Raw genomic sequence first — 20994 nt, 5'->3', positions numbered from 1 at the left:
GTATAAAACCCATACGATCATTTCAATAGATGCAGAAAAAGGATTTGACAAAGTACGTCATCTCTTCATGATTTAAAAAGTCTCCACAAAGTAGGGATAGAGGAAACATACCTTAACATACACAGGCCATGTATATAAAACCCATACCTAATAATATTTTCAAAGGGGAAGAACTTAGAAATTTCCTCTATGGTCAGGTACCAGAGAGGGATGTCCTCTCATTCTCATCACTGTTATTTAACATAGTACTGGAAGTCTTAGCCACAGCAGACAACACAAAAAAATAAAAGGCTTCCAAATCAACAAGGAAGAAGTGAAACTTTCACTATTTTCAGCTGATATGATCCATAATGTAGAAAACATGAAAGACTCCTCCCCCAAAATTGCTACAACTGGTATATAAATTCAGTAAATTTGTGTGATACAAAATCAATATACAGATCTATTGTATGTCTGTACATAAATAATGAAGTACCAGAAAGAGAAATCAAGGAATCAATCCCATTGTTAAATATGCAAAACCATAAGATACCTAGGAATAAAACTAACCACATTGATAAAATATCTGTATTCAGAAAATTATACAATACATATGAGAGAGATTTAAGATGACAAAAACAAATGGAAAAACATACCATGCTCATGGACTGCAAGACCAAATATTGTTAAAATGTCTAAATGTTACAAAGTTAAAATGCACCTCCCCCACTCAACTTCTCTCTCACTCTCTCAAAAATAAACATTTAAATTAGAGAAGAGAACACAGGAAGTAATCTTTTTGACATCAGCCATAGCAACTTTTACTAGACATGACTCCTGAGTTATGGGAAATAAAAGCAAAAATAAACTACTGGGACTTCATCAAAAGAAAAACTTATGCACAGTGAAGGAAACAAAGAAATTAAAAGGCAACCTATGAAACAGGAGAAATATTTGCAAATAACATATTTAGTAAAGGGTTATTATCCTAAACATATAAAGAACTTATCAAACTCAACACCCCAGAAAACAAATAATCCAGTTAAAAACTGGGCAGAAAAGGGGCGCCTGGGTGGCTCAGTTGATTGAGCGTCCAACTTCGGCTCAGGTTATGGTCCCGTAGTTCATGAGTTCAAGCCCCATGGCTGGCTCTGTGCTGACAGCTCAGAACCTGGAGCCTGCTTCGGATTCTGTGTCCCCATCTCTCTCCACCCCACCCCTCTTGTGCTCTGTCTCTCTCTGTCTTTCAAAAATGAATAAACATTTAAAAAATTTTTGGGGCGCCTGGGTGGCGCAGTCGGTTAAGCGTCCGACTTCAGCCAGGTCACGATCTCCCGGTCCGTGAGTTCGAGCCCCGCGTCAGGCTCTGGGCGGACGCTCAGAGCCTGGAGCCTGTTTCCGATTCTGTGTCTCCCTCTCTCTCTGCCCCTCCCCCGTTCATGCTCTGTCTCTCTCTCTGTCCCAAAAATAAATAAAACGTTGAAAAAAAATTTTTTTTTTAATTTTTAATGGGCAGAAGACATGAATAGACATTCTTCTAAAGAAGTCATCCAAATGGCTAAAAGACACATGAAAACAAGCTGAACTCACTCATCATCAGGGAAATACAAATCAAAACTACAATAAGATGGTACCTTACAACAATCACAATAGCTAAAATTAACAACACTGGAAACAACAGGTATTGACAAGGATGTGGAAAAAGTGGAACCCGCTTACAGTGTTGGGAGGAATGCAAATGGGTACAAGCACTCAAGAACAAAGTATGAAGCTTCCTCAAAAAGTCAAAAAAGGAGTTACCCTTTAATCCAGTGATTGCTATGCTAGACATTTATCCAAAGGATACAACAACACTGATTTGATGGGAAACATTTACCAGATGTTTAAAGCACCATTATCAACAATAGCCCAATTGTGGAACGAGCCCAAATATCCTTTAACTGATGAATGGATAAAGAAGATGCTGTTTTATGCACAATGGAATATAACTCAGGCATCAAAAAGAATAAAACTTGTTATCTGCAATGATGTGGATGAAGCTAGAGAGCATATGCTAAGAGAAGTAAGTCAGTCAGAGAAAGTAAAATACCATATGATTTCACTCATATGTGTTATTTAAGAAACAAAACAAAGGATCACAGGGAGAAAATAAGGGAGAGACAAACTGAAAAACAGTCTCGTTAACTATAGAGAACAAACTAATACTTACCCCAAGGGAGGTGGGGAAAGAGATTGGCTATATGTAAGTATTGAATCGCTATGTTGTACCCTTGAGTATAATTTCCCCTGTATGTTAAATAAATGAAACTTAAATAAAAACTTAAAATGTAGTTGGTATAGAAAAGGAACAATATTTAAAATTTATGCCAACACAATGGTACAAGAGCGGCTAGAAGGTGCTAATAATTGTAAAGCCTTAGTTGCAATGATGATTAATAACAAAATAATCACAGACTACTAACTACACATACTGGCTTCCTGCTCTAGGCTTTGGGAGGAACAAGACCAATAACATAAATGAAACTGGGATGTGGCTAACAGATATTTATAGGAAACCTGCTAATCCCTAGGCACCATGATAGGTGCCTAGTGGGAGTGGATGGAGTGGGAGGGACAGAGTGAGAGAAAGACAGTAAAGGAATAAAATATGGCCCCTGCCCCAAGGAGCTGTCATCTTATGAAGGAGGCAGATGCATGTTTATAATCACAGCAACAGTCAGCAGACAAAGGTGATAACAAAAATGATAACATTGCCAGTAATGGTGTGTTTGCTCAGTGGCATGCCAGGCATGTACCTGAGTATTTTGCAGTGTTAACTCCCTTAATCCTAAGAACAGGTGCTATGAGATATGTACTATTGCAGAGAATTTACATCAATAAACTCTGCCCAAGGGAGTTGAGGGAAGATTTATGGGCAATGAAGGATGTATAGGAGTCTATCACTGTCAAGAGTGAGAAAGGACATCCCAGGCAGTAGGAATAGCATGAACAATGGCAGATGGAGGGTAGGATGTGTGTGAGGACTGAAGGAAGGATCCATGTTGGGGGACACAGCATCACAGACAGTAGGAAACATAGTCCTGGGGGAAGGGTGGTGTGAGTTAGGTTGGGACCTAATTGTGGAGACTTTGTTAATTAAAGATGTTAGGGAAGAGAAATGGGGCCTTGAACAGCTTTGGGATTTATAACACTATTTCTAGACTTTTGTGGACCAGGGAGAATTTGGAAGCAGGAGACATAGGACAAGGGTCTTAAAAGACACTAGAAACATTGTAGGAGAACACAAGGCATTCGGAATGTCATCTCAGTTTTACACGAGGAATACATGGGAAAGAGACATTAAAGACTATGGAATTACTTACATTGAGTCTTGCTAAGGCATATATATGAATATTCAAATGAGTCCTGTGCACTATTCACGTAGAATCTACAAACAGGTTAAGAGAAGAGTCTACACAAGCCTCCCTGAGGGTTGTGTAGAGAGAGGGGAGGGGTTGAGAGACTTCAGTGGTAGGACTCACAGGACCTGACAAGTGACTGTATATGAAGGTGGCAAGGCCACAGACTCAGGTAAGGATGGGTGAGAAGGAGAGGAGAAAAGACCTTGCATGATGTTGTAAGGATTAAAAGTGAGGCTCCTCTAGGAGGTGGTGGTGCTCCGCCAGGGATGAGGAACGAATTTCATGGACTCCTGAGAAGGTGCTTGACTCAAGACTAATCTGCAAAGTGTGCATGAGGGCAAAGGGAGCAAGGAAATCTATTCATATTTTATGTGCAATTAGGCTCAAGAAAGAACCTTGTTTCCATCCCTCCCACTCCTTATTCTACCCAGTAACATGTCCATCAGTTTTATAAATCTCTGACCATTGTCTCTGGGAGATCTGGGCAGGTAGGCCTGTGTAGAAAACTCCGACGTTCAGCTGGTCTAAATCCATCCCCCTCCCCTTTCTCCCTTGCCTGCCTCCACCATGGAGGCCTAACATCTAAATACTTGTATTACCAGAAAAGCCATGTGACTCAGATACAAGCTTCCAGGGTGTGGTTGGAGCAGAGCTGGAGTTCTCAAGGGCCAGGTTCCCTTTTGAGGGTCAGTTTAACTGGGTTGACTGGATCTGGATCACTTCGCCAGGTTGTGGGTTCTTCTGAGTGGGCCTTCTTAACTCTGGTTGATGGACCCATGGGGTGATACCTGAAACTTTAAGGGCTGTAGGAGTTGTTAGAATAACAGTATGTGGCCCAGTCCACCGTGGTCTAAGGTTCCCTCTTCCAATCTTTGACCCACACAGAGTCTCCTGGCTGAAAGGGGTGAATGGGGGTCCCTAAGGAAATTGGGGCCTTCTCTATGGTGTATCTCTGTAACTTATTTAGGACTGCCCCCAAGGTCTGGAGCTGTTCTCTTATTCCCTTGTCTCCAATCTAGTGTAGGTCTCCTGGGAGTTTTCCTAAACATGGGGGGTGGGGGTTGCCCATATAATAACTCAAAAGGGGAGAAACCCAGTGCCCCAGGCATGCATTGGGCATGCAGGAGGGCCAGCAGTAGTAAATCTGGCCATGGGAGATTAGTCTCTTGGTGGAATTTAGCCAGGGTTTCCTTGAGGGTGCGATTCATCCGCTCTACTTTCCCTGAGCTCTGGGGTCGGTAAACAGTGTGCAGTTTCCAGGTAGTGTTGAGGGACGTTGTCAGGGTTTGTAGAACATCTGCCACAAATGCAGTTCTGTTATCACTGTGTATGGTTACGGGTAGACCAAACCGAGGCACAGTCTCCCATAGAAGGGCTTTAACCACCTCGCGACTTCATTCCGTTCTGATTGGGAATGCTTCACCCTATCCCGAATGTGTGCAGATTATTACAAAAAGGTACCTGAACCCTTTATTTGGTTGTATGTCAGTAAAGTCCACCTCTAAGTCTTCAAAAGGGGTGGCCCCCCCATCCTTTGTGTGCCAGGCAGGGGCCATGGGGCAGACCAAGCATTGTTTCTGGCACACGTTACACATTGCTCACTGACAGCTTGGCATAATGCCAGCAGCTGGCTGATATAGTAGTTCTTTTTGAGGAGGGCCTCCAGTGCAGTTTTCCCTAGGTGCGTGAGTTGGTGATATTCCTTCACTGGGTGTTTTCCCATAGATGTCGGGACAAAGATGTGCCCATTTAGCATGACCCCCCATTCCTCTTTGCTTACTGTGTCCCCTTCTGTTGAGACCTAACTTCTTTCTTCATTGGGGCAGGGAGGCTTCCCTCTGGGGTGCAAGAGTCATAGGTAGGAGCTTCACCTGTGTCACCACAAGTGGCCGCTCTGGCTGTTTTGTCAGCCAGGCGATTTCCTTGAGTTATGGGGTTGTCTTCTTTCTGATGTCCCTTAAAGTGTAGGATAGCTACCTTGTCTGGCAGCCATATGGCCTCAAGAAGCTTTAGTATTTCTTGTTTTTGATAGTTTTCCCTGCAGCAGTAAGGAAGCCTCTTTCTTTATAGATGGCCCTGTGTACATGCACAGTAGCAAAGGCATACCAGGAATCAGTGTAGATGTTGACTTGTTTACCTTTGCTAAGGATGCGGGCTCGGCTTATGGTGTGCAGTTCAGCCTGTAGTGCCAACCATCCTTCCGGCAAGGGCTTGGCTTCCAGAATTTCAGTGGTTACCGCATATCCTGCTCTTTGGCTGCCCTCTTGTAAATAGTTGCTCCCACTGCTGAACGGGGTGATCTCTGGGATTGTTATAGGCTGGTCTTGGAGGCCCGGGCAGCTGGTGTAGACGTCATCCACTACTTTGGAACTGTCATGGTCAGGTTCTCCCTCCTCCTTGGAAAGGAAGGTGGCCGGGTTTAGTGTTCTTACTGTTTCAAGAGTGACCCTTGGGTTTTCATAGAGAAGGCCTTGGTATTGTGTCAGCTGAGAATTGGAGAGGAAATGATATCCTGGGCTGCTTATGAGGGACATGACCACTTGTGAGACCTTAACATTAAATGTTTGTACCAGTATGAGTTTGCCTCCTTGATGAGCAGGACTGTGGCTGCCAGTGCTCTGAGGCATGGTGGCCATCCTGCAGCCACAGGATCGAGTTTTTTTGACAGGTAGACCACTGTCCATTGCCAAGACCCCATGCTCTGAGTGAGCACTCCAAGGGCTATTTTGTCCTTTTCATGTACAAAGAGGTTAAAGGGCCTTTCTATGTCAGGCAAACCCAGGACTGGGGCTCATCCCAGAGCTGACTTTATTTCTGTGAAAGCGGCCCTTGCCTCCTCAGTCCATGCAAGGGGCTCCTGGTCTTGCCCTCCCAACAGGTCATAGAGGGGCCTCACTATGGTTGAGAATCCAGGAATCCAAATGCAACAGAACCTTGTGACCCCTAAAAATTCATGAAAGCCTCATTTTGTTTGGGGTTGTGGCAGTGTGGTGATAACTTGCTTCTTTTCCGGTCCTAGTTCTCTTTTTCCTTTTGTGAGGAGGAAGCCTAAATATCGGACCTGCTGCTGACAAACCTGTACCTTCTTCCAAGAGGCCCGGTACCCCGAATAGGACAGGAGCTGCAGGAGGACCTTGGTACCTTTCATACAGTCTTCTTCGTGTCGCTGGCAAGGAAGAGGTCATTTACATATTGGAGGAGGACATACCTTGTGGTTTCCCTCGGAAAGTTGGCGAGGTCTGCAGCTAGTGCTTCCCCAAAAAGAGTGGGCAAGTTCTTGAAACCTTGGGGAAGTCGTGTCCAGGTCAGCTTCATCTGGCACCCTGTAATGGGCTCAGTCCATTCAAAGGCACACAATGGTTGACTTTGAGGAGCCAGGTGGAGGCAGAAGAAAGCATCCTTTAGGTCAAGGCATGTAAACCTTCTGGCTGACCCCGGAATTTGCCTGAGGAGAGTATACAGGTTTGGAACCACTGGGTGTAAGGAAACAGTCACTTTGTTAATGTTCCTCAAATCCTGTACTGGTAGGTATTCTCCTCCTGGCTTCTTGACTGGCAAGAGCGGGGTATTCCAAGCCAATTGGCACTCAATTAGAACACCTGCTTCTCAGCTTGGTCAGGTGCTCTTGTATACCCATTGTAGCCTCGAGTGGAAGGGGGTACTGCCTTTGTCTCTGAAGTTGGGCTCCAGGGATCAGGTCAACAATGGTGGGGCCCCAACTCCAAGCTAGTCCAAGTGGGTTATCTTCAGCCCATACAGAGGGGAATGTATGCCTGAATTCTGAGGGGCTACAGGGTAGGGCTTGGGCACAGAATAGTCTCCATTCTTCTTCCCTTGGCAGGGTAATCACCAAGACCAGGGTTTATTTCTGCCTTGGGTATAATTGGAGGCTAGTGTGTCCAGTGGGATCAAAAGTTGTCTGGGCCCCAAGTTTAGAGATCAGATCCCAGCCCAGGAGAGGAATCGGGCAGTCAGGTGAGTAGAGGAACTCATGCTGGACATTGTTCTCTTTTGAGAACATTGTCAAGCTTGACAGAAGGGCTGTTGCATCACCTGTGTCCCAGTAGCCCCAAGTATGGTTTCAGTCTTTTGGCTGAAGGGCGCCACTGGGGAAGTAACAATGGAGTATTCAGCCCCAGTGTCAACTATGAAAGTTATTGTTCGGCCCCCCTACCTTCATTTTGACCATGGGCCAAGAGAGAAAGAGCCCGGCCCCCCTTAGTCCGATTCTACCCCAGCCAGGCCAACGAGGTTCTCACCTCAAGGTTCCTCCTGAACCCTCCTGGCTGGGTTTTGAGGGCCCCTTCCAATTCGGACATTCATTCTTCCAGTGTCCTCTCTCTTTGCAGTATGCACATTGGTCCCTTGCTAAGGGGGCTCTGGGCTTCCCCCCATTTGGTGGTTGGGGTCTTTCCATCTTCGCAGCATCTGTTTCTTTTAGTGCTGCTGCAAGAAGGATGGCTTTCTTTTTTAGTCTTCTCTCCACTTCTCTTTCGGCTGCAAATTCTCGGTTCATGATAACTTTGTTGGCGACCTCTATCAGCTGAGTGATATTCACCCCAGCAAAGCCCTCCAACTTCTGGAGTTTTCTTCTGATATCTGGGGCAGCCTGTGCCACAAAAGAGGTATTTACCATCTGTTGACTTTCTGGTGCCTCGGGGTCAAACGGGGTATATACACAGTATGCTTCACATAATCTTTCATAGTAGTCTCTGAGAGACTCCCCAGGGTGCTGCATGACTGATGATATTTTAGTCATGTTCACAGGCTTTCTGGCTCCAGCTAGGACTCCCCAGAAGAGGGCTTCCTGCTATCATTGGATGTTGGCCTGTCCTTCTTCTGTTTTGAAATCCCATGTTGGGCATTCTTCAGGTGTGGCAGCTTGAGCACAGACAGCAGGGTCATTAATCCCCGGAGGTGCGTGATTTTCTAGGTACTGTCGTGTTTCTCTCATTCTTCTTCTTCTTTCTTCTGTATTAAACAGAGTAAGGAGTAACTGTTGACAATCTTCCCAAGTCAGTTGGTGGGTCTAGAAGAGAGACTCCATCAAGTTGACCATTGCTTGTGGCTTTTCAGAGTATGATGAAGTGTTGTGTCTCCAATTGAGGAGGTCGGTTGTAGAGAAAGGTTGATAATGCATCATGGAACAGCTGGGCTGGACTGTTCCGTCCTCATTCTGTCTTTCAGGCTCTCTCATCTCCCTTACAGGCATTTGGAGAGCGTTAGGTCTGGGTCTAGGGCACAGCCTGTCTGCTGGCCCTTGTGGGGGAGGGTTCTTCGGTCTGAGAGGGGCGGGAAGATGGGCAGGGTGGCAGCAGTGGGGAAGATGGGCGGGGTGGCAGCAGTGGCGGCAGAGAGACAGATGGGGGAGGAGTTCCAAGCTCAGGAGAGCGGGGAGGGAGCTTGGCAAGTCATAAGGAGGTAGAAAGACAATATCTTCCTCCATGTCTCCTTTAAATATTAGAGGAGCAGTGAGTCGCTTCTTTGGCTCCCTGGGTGAGCCTCCGGATAAAGTGGCTAAAACCTTTGCCTGTCTCTGTTTGCTAATGATGAATTTCACCCAAGGCAGGCGATTTCAGGCAATTTCAAGCCAAGAGTCGATGTATGGAAATTGGTCAGGGTGGCCTGGGTTCCCAGTGACTATTAGCTAGACCCACTGCACTATTTGAGCATCTAATGTCCCTTCTGGAGCCCATCATACATTGAATATGGGCCATTCTAGTTCACAAAAGGTCCTTAACTTCCTGGGTGTCATTTTCACCCCATAATCGCCTGAAAATCCCTTTTTAAAATGTTTGAGCATGACCTCTAAAATCATAGGCTTACTCTGTTTTGATCCCATTATTAATTTCTTTCTCATGTTCGGTGTTGCAAAGAGACAAAAGGAGGGCATCCCCTCAGATGAGAGGACCAATGAGATATTCGTCTGCTCATGTTCCTGAGGGAATCTTTAGGTGAGGTTTGGCCATAGCGGACTCAGCTTTGTGACCTGTGATTGGAATCTGATCCAATGCTGCCCTAGACCTTATACGCTCACCACAACACAGGAAAGCCCATTCAGACTCTGTAGACTTTTGGGGGCCTTAAGGGTGCCCGTCCGTTGATCCACAAACACAAACTCGACTGGCAAGCCTGACTGAGCTGCACATTCACACACACACACACACACACACACACACACACACACCAGAGTCTATTACATTCCCTCCTGCAAAAATTCTCTACCTGTGAGAACTGTTAAGGCCTCTGGGGATTGATCAGGTCCCCCTTCCACCCTTTTGGGTGGGCCTGACTTCTTTGGAGCCCTGGCCTTACTGGTTCCAACATTGGGTCCAGGTCTTCACCTACCAGGTTTCTTTGAGTCCGGTGGGAACAAAGGAGCAGGCCGGCCTGAGGCAACTGATAAGGTGACTCCCAATATTCAGGCAGGGCATGCCTTCTCCCTTTCGATCCCTCGCTCCATCACCACCTCGCTGTTCTCCCGAACTGGTGGCAACACTGGACCAGCGCGGTTGGGTTTCCCGGTCAGGGAACCAAGTATGTTACAGAACTAGGCTGGAATGCTGGCAGAAAAACCAGGCGGCACTCGGAGATCTTGGTGGATTGGAGATTTATTTAACACAGCTGGGCTCAGAGGAGACTGTTTCTCCAAAGGTCTGAGCCCGGAATGCAAGTGGGGAGGGTAATTTATAGCCAACAGCCTCCATATCTGTGGGGGTTTTCATAGGCACAGCAAACAAAGGAAGAAGAAACCAGAGGAAAGGTCTCTAAGATAGAGACCAGAGTCTGTTTTAGCCCTGTCAGCCATCTTTGGCATACTTTATTTACTTCTCCAAGAATCTCATGATTGGTGAGATCGGCCCTACATGGGCTCTGTGTAGACAGTGCCTATCTCTCAAAATAAATAAACATTTAAAAAAATAAAACACAGACACAAAGACCAATCCAGAAAAGAGAAAAATTGATAACATGGACTTTATAAAATAAAACTTCTACCCTTGATAAACCTTGTTCACAAAACCAAAGCCAAGCCACAAACTGGGAGAAAATATTGGCAAACCACATATCTGAATTCAGAATGTACCCTGATCCTAAACCCTAGCTCTCTCAGGGTCTTCTACCTCTAGGTTGGAACCCACAAATTCCAGTTAATCAGTCTAGTGCTGTCCCTAATGAGTCCTCTGGACAACCGGGTTCTCCTTGCATCTTCCACTTCTCCAGCCTAAACACATTAACCATTATCTCCAATGACTCAAGGCCCACCCTACTCCTATCCTCATTTCCTAAACCCTCATGCCCTAAACCATTACCACCTGATCTCTCTAATCTCTCAACTAATAAGCAATCATTCCCAAAACCTTCTAAACCCACAACCAATACTGTCACCCCCTTACCACTTAAACAATTACCCTCTCAGACCTTCACTCACTCACCCTTAAACCATCGCTTCCAAATTCTGAACCCTCTAGCTCCCCCACACACCACCCACTAAACCTCCTAAACCCTCCCCCCACAAACATCCACCAGCTTACCCCCTCATCCACTCACCCACAAGAAATATTTCATCTCAAACCCAATAACACTCTTCTTCCCACCTCCTCACACAAAACACCTAAATCATAAGGGCGTGTGACCAAAAAGCCATATGCCATCAACCCAAAACCATACACCATTAAATAATAGAATCCTAAAACCATAATCTATAAACCATACACCATGATCCACACATCATGAACCAGAACCGTAATCATAACTAAAGCCAACATAAATATTCATAGCAATACTATTCACAATTGGAAAATGGTACAAAATATGCAAATATGCCACAAAGGGTAAAAGAATATACAACATGGGGTAGATCCATAAACAGAAATATTCTTCCAATATATCAACAAATGAAATAAATTTGAGCAGCTACTGAGGAAAACTGAGTGGGAGTTCCTCAAAATCTTAAGGTAATAATCTAATCACAGAAAAGAATATTATAAGATTCTACTTGTTTGGGGTATCCATAATAATCAAATTCACCTACAAAAAGTAACATATGGTTGACAGGCAGAGGAGAAAGGGGAATGGGGAGTTAATGTTTAATATACACAGACTTTCACTTGGTTAAAATTTAAACATTCTCAAGGTGGAAGGTGGTGATTTGTGCACAATGGCAATATATTTAGTGGCATACAACTGTAGACTTAAAATCTTTTAGGGTTGCCTGAGTAGCTCAGTCAGTTAAGGGTCCAACTTCAGGTTGGGTCATGATCTCACAGTTTGTAGATTCGAGCCCTGCGTTGGGCTCTGTGCCGACAGCTCAAAGCCTGGACCCTGCTTCAGATTCTCTCTCTCTCTCTCTCTCTCTCTCTCTCCCCCTCTCAAAAATATATAAACATTTTTAAAAAACTTTTTAAAAATCTTTTAAATGGTCACTATTATATTTTGTAAATTGAACCACAATTAAAATCATGACTAAAGTACTAAAACATATCACAACATGAACAAAGATTGAAAATACTAAATTACAGAAGCCACACAGAAAAGGCTGCCCAGATTGGAGCCCTCTGTGATCTTTAAATCAATCATGGTTGTGAAGTGAGTGAAAGTCTCAAGAACAGAAAAGTGGGTCACAACAGGAGGAGTCATTGTCACAGAGTTCAGGGAGGTGATTACAGTTGAAGTGGCCTCTGGATTAGATTATCATGAGGAAACCATAATGATTTCCCTGTTTGGGAGTTCTATAACAATTCCTGGGGAAGGTGTCCTGTTTTGAGTAAAAAACAAAGAAGTATGTCATAAGAAGTGGCAACTGTGTAAAATGACAGCTGGTGAAGCTGAGTGCAGAGATAAAGACTATTTCTACTGCTATTGCAGGCTTTCTATATGTTAGAAATTTATGGAAACTACATGACTTCTCAGAACAACTATATTAGTAACATACCAGAAAAGTGCAGAACATATCAAACCTTATGATGAAGGCCAAACCCTACCTGGACACAGTTCACAAGATGCAACATATTACTAAAGGACACTGTGGTAGAATTATATTAGTGGCCACTCTGCTGTGGATGTTGTGGATGACCTAGGATATGGTAGAAACATGCCATTTTGAGTTCCCATCTTTCACCACTCACTCCACACAAATACAAAAAAAAAGTTAAAACAAATAAACAAACTCAGTGAAATTGTAGGATACAAATTCAAGATACAAAAATCATTACATTTGACAAGCTCATAATGAACCATCAAAAGAAGTTACGAAAACAATTAGAAAAAAATTTTACCACAGACATGAAAAACTTGTATCATGGAAATAATACATTGATGAAGAAATGGAAAGATATTATGTGTTCCTGGATTATAAAAATGAATATTATGGAATTGTCATTTTACCCAAAGTGATGTACAGATGCAATGTAATCCCTCCTGATCAACATTCTAGTACCATTTTGCACAGAACTAGAAAAATCCTAAAACGTGTGTGAAACCACAGAGGACCATGAATAGCCAAAGTGCCTGTATAAAGAAGAACAAACCGGGAGGCATCACATTCCCTGATTTGAAACTATATTACAAAGCTACAGTAACCAACAGTATGCTACGGACCAAGAGATAGAAAGACCAATGGAACAGAATGGAGAGCCCAGAAGCAAATCCACACATACGTGGACAATTAATTCGCAACAAAGGAGCCAATAATACACAATGGTGAAAAGACAGTCTCTTCAATTAATGGTGCTGGGAAAACTGGACAGCCCCAAGCATAACACCAGACCCCTATCTTACACACCACACAACAACTAACTAAAAACCCACAACAGCTAAGAGGAAGGAGGAGCACCAGTACGGAGGGCAGAGATGCCCTGAACTTAATGAGGCCTGGTGTCCTGATGGGATTAATTCCCAGTGGGGACATTGGTGGGACCTGCAGTGGTTCTGATTTCCTCCTAAGCACCGCTTATTAAGTATCAGCAAAAAAAAACTCTGGGCTCAGCTGTCTCCTGGTGATGTTTCCAACTCTGAAACAATGGTTTTACAAAGGAACAAGACAATGTGCTTCAGAACTTTCCTCAATGAGGGAAGGAAGAGGGAAATTGAAAGGGATGAACCCTAAGAAGCTTTTCCTGCAAGAGATCCTGTGGGGAGAGGCAAGGACCATACAGTGGGGAAGTGATGGACAACAGCACACCAAATGCCTCCCTCGCACATGAGAAAGGCCCTGTTCTGAGGGCACGAGGACCAGCACCCACTTCCATGCTGGAGGGCTCCTTCTCTCAGTCCCAACTGAGGATGATGTCCTGAAGAGGGGTGTTCCAAGTTTGCACATGCATCTCATGGTTTAGGGTCAGAATCTTGATTGGGAATCCTTTGCCCAAGTATGTGATCCAGATGATACTTTGGTCATCAGACACATCAGAGGATACCTACAAGGGGGCCCTCCCATGAAGACTTCTGAGAGGTGGGGCAGAGAGGGATAAAATGCACTGGGAGGGAAGGTGCATGCCTTACCCACGAACACCATCTCTGGGCCCCTCCAAGTATCAGAGTCTTGGGGGATTCCAGCCATTGAATCCAATCTCTTCCCCTACTCACTCTGACCCCCCAACCCCAGCAACTGTCTCTTCAGCCTTCACACTGGGATCAGACAAGTTACTTAACACATCAAGAATTCAAGTAATTCTTATTGACCACTGATGGGCACGGCTTTTGCCCAGGCACTGGTCCTCCAGATACGTCATGCCAAGCAGGCATCAAGGAAGATACCAGAGCGGTGTGGGTAGGCGTGAGCAGCATAGTGGGCTGGACTAGTTCTAATATTCTATTTTTAACATCTTCTAAGTGCCTACCTTGGCACCCCAGCCAGTCACTGGGGTTACAGAGACAGAAAAGCCCCACTCTGTGCAGGAAGGGCATTTCAGGGGGCCCACTGACCCCAAGCCCACCACTGACCACACAGCCCTGAGCATTGCCATGACCTCTGAACACATCTACAGCTAGCCCATCCCCAGAGCACCCAGGCCTGGGGCCTTAACCATGTGGCATCTTTCCTCAAAAACATGGGCCTAGAATGCCCCCACCACCCACTATAGCCCTCAAGTTTCCAGAAATCCCACATATTCTGTTGGATATCTGCAGGATGCACAAGGATAAGCCAAGAAAGTGACATCCCTATGGAGTCAATGCTGAGGAGACTGTCTTACTCAACCCTGTGAGTCCTTCCCTCTGGACCCTTGGACCCCTGGACCTCAGGGCTGGTGAGCAGGGCTGGGCTGAGAGGCTTTCTTTGCATTGTTGCTGATCTTTCCTTCCTCAGATGTGGCTTGGAACCTTGGAAATAAATGCTGAGATTGACTTTTTCAAGCATTTTCCTGAAACAGTGGTTGAGGCCAAAGATGTTTTGATGCTTCCATGGATAGGTGCACAGTGGGGAGCAGTCAGAGCTGGGGACAACTTGCTGCCCTCCACGTCCCTGGGCTGATGTCCCTCACTGACCTGGTAATGGAATTTCTCAGTATCTGCTGGTGGCAGGAGGAGGTGGGATCAGGATGTCCAGGGGTTGTTCCAAAACTATGGACATCTCTCTATGCCATCCCCGTGTACCTGGTGGCTCTGCTTTGCATACTGGATCCCCTTATAAATTACATCTGGGATCAGATTCTGTTAGTTCCTGGCTCCAGCCTCCATGTCAGCTGTCCATCCACTTGTGCTGAGGCTGAGTACAGTATCATGGACAGGAGGCCAAACCTGGGCCTGATCCCCACTTGGCAGCAGCAGGAGACCTGACACAAGCCATGGGAGGGGAGCTTACAGGAGGGTCTCATTTACAAGACAAATCTTTGAGTTGCTGCTCCATGAGTCAGGGCTCATTTTCTGGAAAAACCTTCTTGGTCAACTGAGATTTTCAGAAGTAGCTCATGGATTTGATGTCAATTAATGTATTATGAAAGGACCTTATTTTATCTTCTTAACTTTGATGCAATTGAATTAACAAACATGGACCCTATTTACAAAGTTCACCAGGTTGCCAATGAATAGACACCTTGAAGTCAGAAAGTACTGCATCGGGAATCCAGGTCCCCAGTGTCATCCTTTTGCAAACTGTGATGTTTGCAAACTTGTGAAGACATGGGATGTACTTTGTAAGGACCACTGATACCCTTGATCCTCAGAAGGTGAAAAGGATACAAGCTTGAGTTATGGCTGACGACCACATGGTAGACATGCCTGGGTGATCCCAGGTCCCACTGGGGCTTTGGCACACATGTCTGCAAGACCAGGCCATGGCTCATTGAACCATAAAGCAATGATGTTCCCAAGGAAGCAGCCTTGACGTGCCTGCCCCATCTACTGGCTTTTTCATTTCTTGGATCTGCTGCTCACAGTTTCCACATCTCTTGCTCATGTCACTGCTGTCAGCATGCCTCTCCTGCAAGAGCAACCACCTCCTATCTTCCATGGTCTATGTTCCAGGCATCCTGCAGCTTCACTTTTTAGAACACAGCAGAGAAGAGAGCAAGCAGTCAGGAGGTGGTGTCTGAGGGCTGCACCTGCATGCAAAGTCATGCCATCACGTGGACATCATGTGACTACTTAGGGCCTCCTGGATGTCTGGGTTGTCCACGCACATGTCACATGGTCACACGCACATATGTGAGCAATTGACTGTGTCTAACTCTTGTTACCCAAAATGTTTGATCTTACAGAGGCTACAGCCCTACAACCCAGGTGATATTTAATCTCCTGAGGTTGATGACCCTGAGGAACAGTTGTTTCTGGGCCAGTCCAGACCTTGTGTCCGACTCACAGAAGGAGAACACAGGGTTTATTTGCTGGGGCCAGTTGCCTCCATAATTGCACAGTCCCTCGAAGTCAGGCAGGAATTCTCCTTCCACCTCTGGAGCACTGGGAGGAGCTGCAGCTGAAGGAGGTGGTGAAGACACCACTTCATCCCCTCCAAGTGCATTCCTGGGCAACCTACTCCAGAGGTCATGGACCACACAGGCTCATCGACCACATCAGTATGCTGGATATGTTACAGAACCAGGCTGGAACGCTGGCGGAAAAACCAAGCGGCACTTGGAGATCTTGGTGGATTGGAGATTTATTTAACACTGATGGGCTTAGAGGAGACAGTTTCTCCAAAGATCTGAGCACTTTATGCAAGAGGGAAGGGTAATTTATAGGCTTCAGCTTCCATATCTGTGGAGGTTTTTGCATGCACAGCAAACAAAGGAAGAAGAACCCGGAGGAGGGGTCTCAGCTAGAGACCAGAGTCTGTTTTAGCCCTGTCGGCCATCTTTGGCATACTTCATTCACTTCTCCAACAGAATCACAAAGTTCTTTGAATAAATTTGAATCGCACAGTGAGAAGCAGAGGGGATGAGACAGAGGAGCACATTACCTGAATCCAGGGGTGCAAACATTAACATGCCCAGTCTCACTCTGTCACATTAGCCTTTCCTGATTGTGAGGTCCAGAGCTCAAGTCTAAGCAGGAGTCCCACACCTGGAAGGGCCCAGAGCAAATGACACACAGTGGCTCCGTCAGACAGGCATGGGGATAAGCATGCCTTATCGCAGCGTACCTGCACAGCCCTCAGTGTTCAGATGATCACCTGGCCTACACTGTACCTGAAATATATACCAGTGCAGCAGCTTGACCGCCAACAGAGAGGCTACGAGGAAGGTTGTGGCTTTAAAGACATGACTGCAGGGAACAGAGGACAGGGTCATCTGGGACTTCCAAAGGCAGTGTCTATGGAAGGTGGAGACCCCTTCAGGAGACAGCTGGCAATGAGGCTGGAGATGTAATACCTCTATGGTCTGAATGGTCGTGTGCCCCCCAAGCTCGTGTTAGAACCCCAGCACCCAAGATGATGGTGTTAGGAGGTGGGGCCTGTGGGAGGTGGTTAGTTCAGGAGGATGGATCCTCCATGGATGGGAGTGGGGCCCTTACAAAAGACCCCACAAAGCTCGCTCACCCCTCCACCAAGTGAAGACATGGCAAACAGGTGCTGTCTGTGAACCAGGAAACATGCTCTCACAAACACCTGATCTGTGGGCATCTTGATCTTGGGCTCACCACTCACTGAGGGCAGAGGGGGTGCACAAATAAATGCCTTCTCCATGGGGAGAAGATTGAGGGGTTCATACAGCCCCTTGGGCAAGGTTTTGCATTGCCTGGAATCATGGTGAGGCCCCAGCTTAAGCCAGACCCTGCTCTCTACTGTCCTGGGATGTGTCACCCTGAGCCAGGATGCCCCCTACACCAACATCCCACAGAACATGCCGATGATGAGGCGGGGGAGGGGGGTGTCTCCAGGGCCCAGGCCAAATGGCATGGTGGTGCTGCTCCCCTCCCCAACCTGGTCTTAGCATAATTCTCAAACTTCCTGGACGTGGACAGCATGCAGGGCTCAAGTATCAAGGGCAGCACAGCATGCGTGGAAGGGCAGGTGCCACTGCCTGAGGACTCTGAGCTTAGCAAGGTGATCCCACAGTGCAGTCCTGAGAGATTCTCCAGAGGCCTGGACACCCTTGAGAAACAGAGGAACAACAGACAGTGTGTGCCCTGTGCAGAAATGGAAGGGGCTCTCCATGGTGATGTTTCTTCCCAGTGGGCACAACGCTGAGTGAATGTTCATTCTCCCACTGTGAAGGCACAGGGAGGAGACTGAGGCTTTCAGAACTAGCTTCCCTCTCTCATGCTGCATGCCGTCGTCCCATGCTCTGCAAGAGCCCTGCCCCCTGCACCACAGCAGAGGGGAGGGAGGCCGGGAGGTTTCTCTGGACAGGCCCCACCAGCCTCTTCTGGACACAGTGCCACACTGCCCTGCCTCTGGTCCTGTGCATCCACGAGAGGCTCCTGGCGGTCTCCTCTGGGGGTCTCTAGCTTCACTGTGCACATGGCGTCCAGCACAGGCACATGGCTAGGCGGGGCTCCAGAGAAATAGCATTCTGCTTCAGGGAGGACAGATAATTATCTCATGTTGGCAGAACAGTCAATGTTCTGGGTCTGAAGTTTACAAACAAAATCCCTGTCTTTGAGAAGGAAGATTAGCAATGGAATACCTTCCACATCGCTATCTGTGTAAATGATTTGTCCTGAAGTCAATCTCTCTGTGTGCCAAACAGCGTTCTGGGTGAGACTGTGAGGTGCTTCTGGGTGAGGTTCACACCAGAACCTGCCCTCGTCAGTGAGGGTGGGCCTTGTCCAGTGCACTGAGGCCTGAATACAGCAGAAAGGGGAGTAACCCCCTCTCTGCCTGGCTGCTGAGCGGGACCTGGTCTTCTCTGCCCCCAGACCAGAATGTGCACCTGCTGTGCTTGTGCTCTCGGACCTCCCGGCTCGGGCTCTGACCCCAACCACCAGCTCCCATGTCTGCAACGGGTCTGGGTGTAGGTCAGGGGGTTCCCAGCCTCCATAACTATGTGAACCAATTCCTTATAGTACACACACAGGTATACACACACACATACATACCACATACACACATGCACATCACACACATGCAGGTACACACACATACAGAATCATACCACACACACACCACGCACACACATACATACATGCACACCATACACATCACCAGCTCCCAGGTTCTCAGCAGGCCAGCCGCAGGTCAGGGGGCTCCCAGCCTCCATAACTTTGTGAGCCAATCCCTTGTAATAATGTTATGCTTACCTGGAAAACCCACACTAAGACACTCATGTTCATTAAAAAGACAAGAACCAAAATTACATTTGCATCACTTTCCCAATTTTCACAATTTTATGTATATAAATACCTACATACACACACATGACACAGTTTGGGAAGAAACACAGCAAAATACCCTGAGGGTTAAAACTGAGTGGTGGGACTCTGAAGAAATACTGCTTCTTTATCCTTCATTCTAATTTCTATGTGTTGTACAAGCATAGTTTACTTTTTTCAGAAAATAATAAACATCCATTTTTTCTAAACTCATACTATCCACTGTTGAAGGCATTTATTTACAACCATCACAAACATGGAAACCACCCAGTGCCCATCCACTAGTAAAGAATAAACGGGAGTAGGACCGTGCATACACGAAACCACATGGACACGAGCAAATTGCTGGTGCATGTCCCCCCACATCACAGTGAGGTTTAGATGTCCTGCAGACTCACTGGTTTGGTGGGTTTGGAGGCTTTTCTGCTAAATATTGTTTCTCATTTAATTTTATTCCTTCCAAAAATGATCTATTATGTACCAATGTTGATAGGTTCTTAAACAATGCAAGGGTTAGGGCACCGACCCCCCATGCAGTCAAAAATCGATAAGTAACTTCTGACTTCCCCAAAGTCAGAATAGCTACTGTTGAGCAGAAGCCTCACCAATCACATCAACAGTTGATTAGTACGCATTTTGCATGTTGTAAGTATCATATGCTGAATTCTTACAATAACGTAAGCCAGAGAAAAGAAAATGTCGTTGAGGAAATCCTAAGAGAAAGTATATTTACAGGACTGTACGGTATGATTTTAAAACCACTTACACTCACATCCGCACTCGGCTCCTGCTGCTGGGTCCTGGACAGTGCATGTGCTGTTGGCTGCTCCAGGTCCATCGTGCTGGGGCTGAACCCAGAGATGCTTCTGGAATTTCCCAAATGTATATGGTGACAGAAGATTTCACAATTCTGGTGGAGAAACATATCAGCCTGGGAGACCCTGCTGACAGGTGCAGCTGAGTCTCAGACACATCTGCACACAGGGTTCTGATCCAGATTAGCTGGAAGTCCCAAGTGCAGGCTGATCCCCATTTTGGGGAGCTCCCAGAGAAGCTGTCCTTGCAGCTGGCCCTGCCTGCATCCACCTGGCCTCATCTTACCCTCTGGAGAGGGTCTGCGAGGCCATCGATGCCTCAGCAGGATTCTGGTGGGGAGAGACTGGGCACGAACTCCTTGGATCACTTTTGTTTCAAAGAAAAAGTGTGGGATTCAGGAAACAAATGATGGGCTACTGTTGGCTTCGTTGCTCACGTTGTTCACCTTCCCCACCTAGCCACAATCTCATGGAAGACACTGCCCTCTTCCTACTCACTGGCTCCTCACTTCTTTACCTACCAGAAGAACCCAATTCTGCGTTTATGTAGCAGGCAGAGAGCCCTTGACTCAGAGAAAAGGAGGTTCCCACATCCCTTTGGTCTAAACTAGTCACAGCAATAATGTCCTTTTCCTTTGCCACCGATTATTCCAGGGGGTGACTGGCACCTTGCAAGGCAAAAAGAAAAAAAATCAGTGAGGTGCCTGGGTGACTCAGTGAGTTAAGCATCTGACTTCAGCTCAGGTCATGATTTCATGGCTCGTGGGTTCCAGCCCCACATCAGGCTCTGTGTTGACAGCTCAGAGCCTGGAGCCTACTTCACATTCTGTGTCTCCCTCTCTCTCTGCCCCTCCCCTGCTCTCTCTCTCTATCTCTCTCCCTCTCTCTCTGATAAATAAACATTAAAAAATTTTTTTCAATCAGCTGGAGACTCCATCAGCTTCCCCCCCCCCGCCCCGCCCTTCCTTCAAGTGTGGGATATAAGTGTCAAGCCTGGAGCTCTGGTAGCTATTTTGTAACTAAGAGGCAGCCAGCATGAGGGTTAAAAGTCC

This window comes from Leopardus geoffroyi, chromosome A1, assembly GCF_018350155.1.
Source record: "Leopardus geoffroyi isolate Oge1 chromosome A1, O.geoffroyi_Oge1_pat1.0, whole genome shotgun sequence".
NCBI lineage: Eukaryota > Metazoa > Chordata > Mammalia > Carnivora > Felidae > Leopardus > Leopardus geoffroyi.
This window is presented reverse-complemented; position numbering follows the sequence as displayed.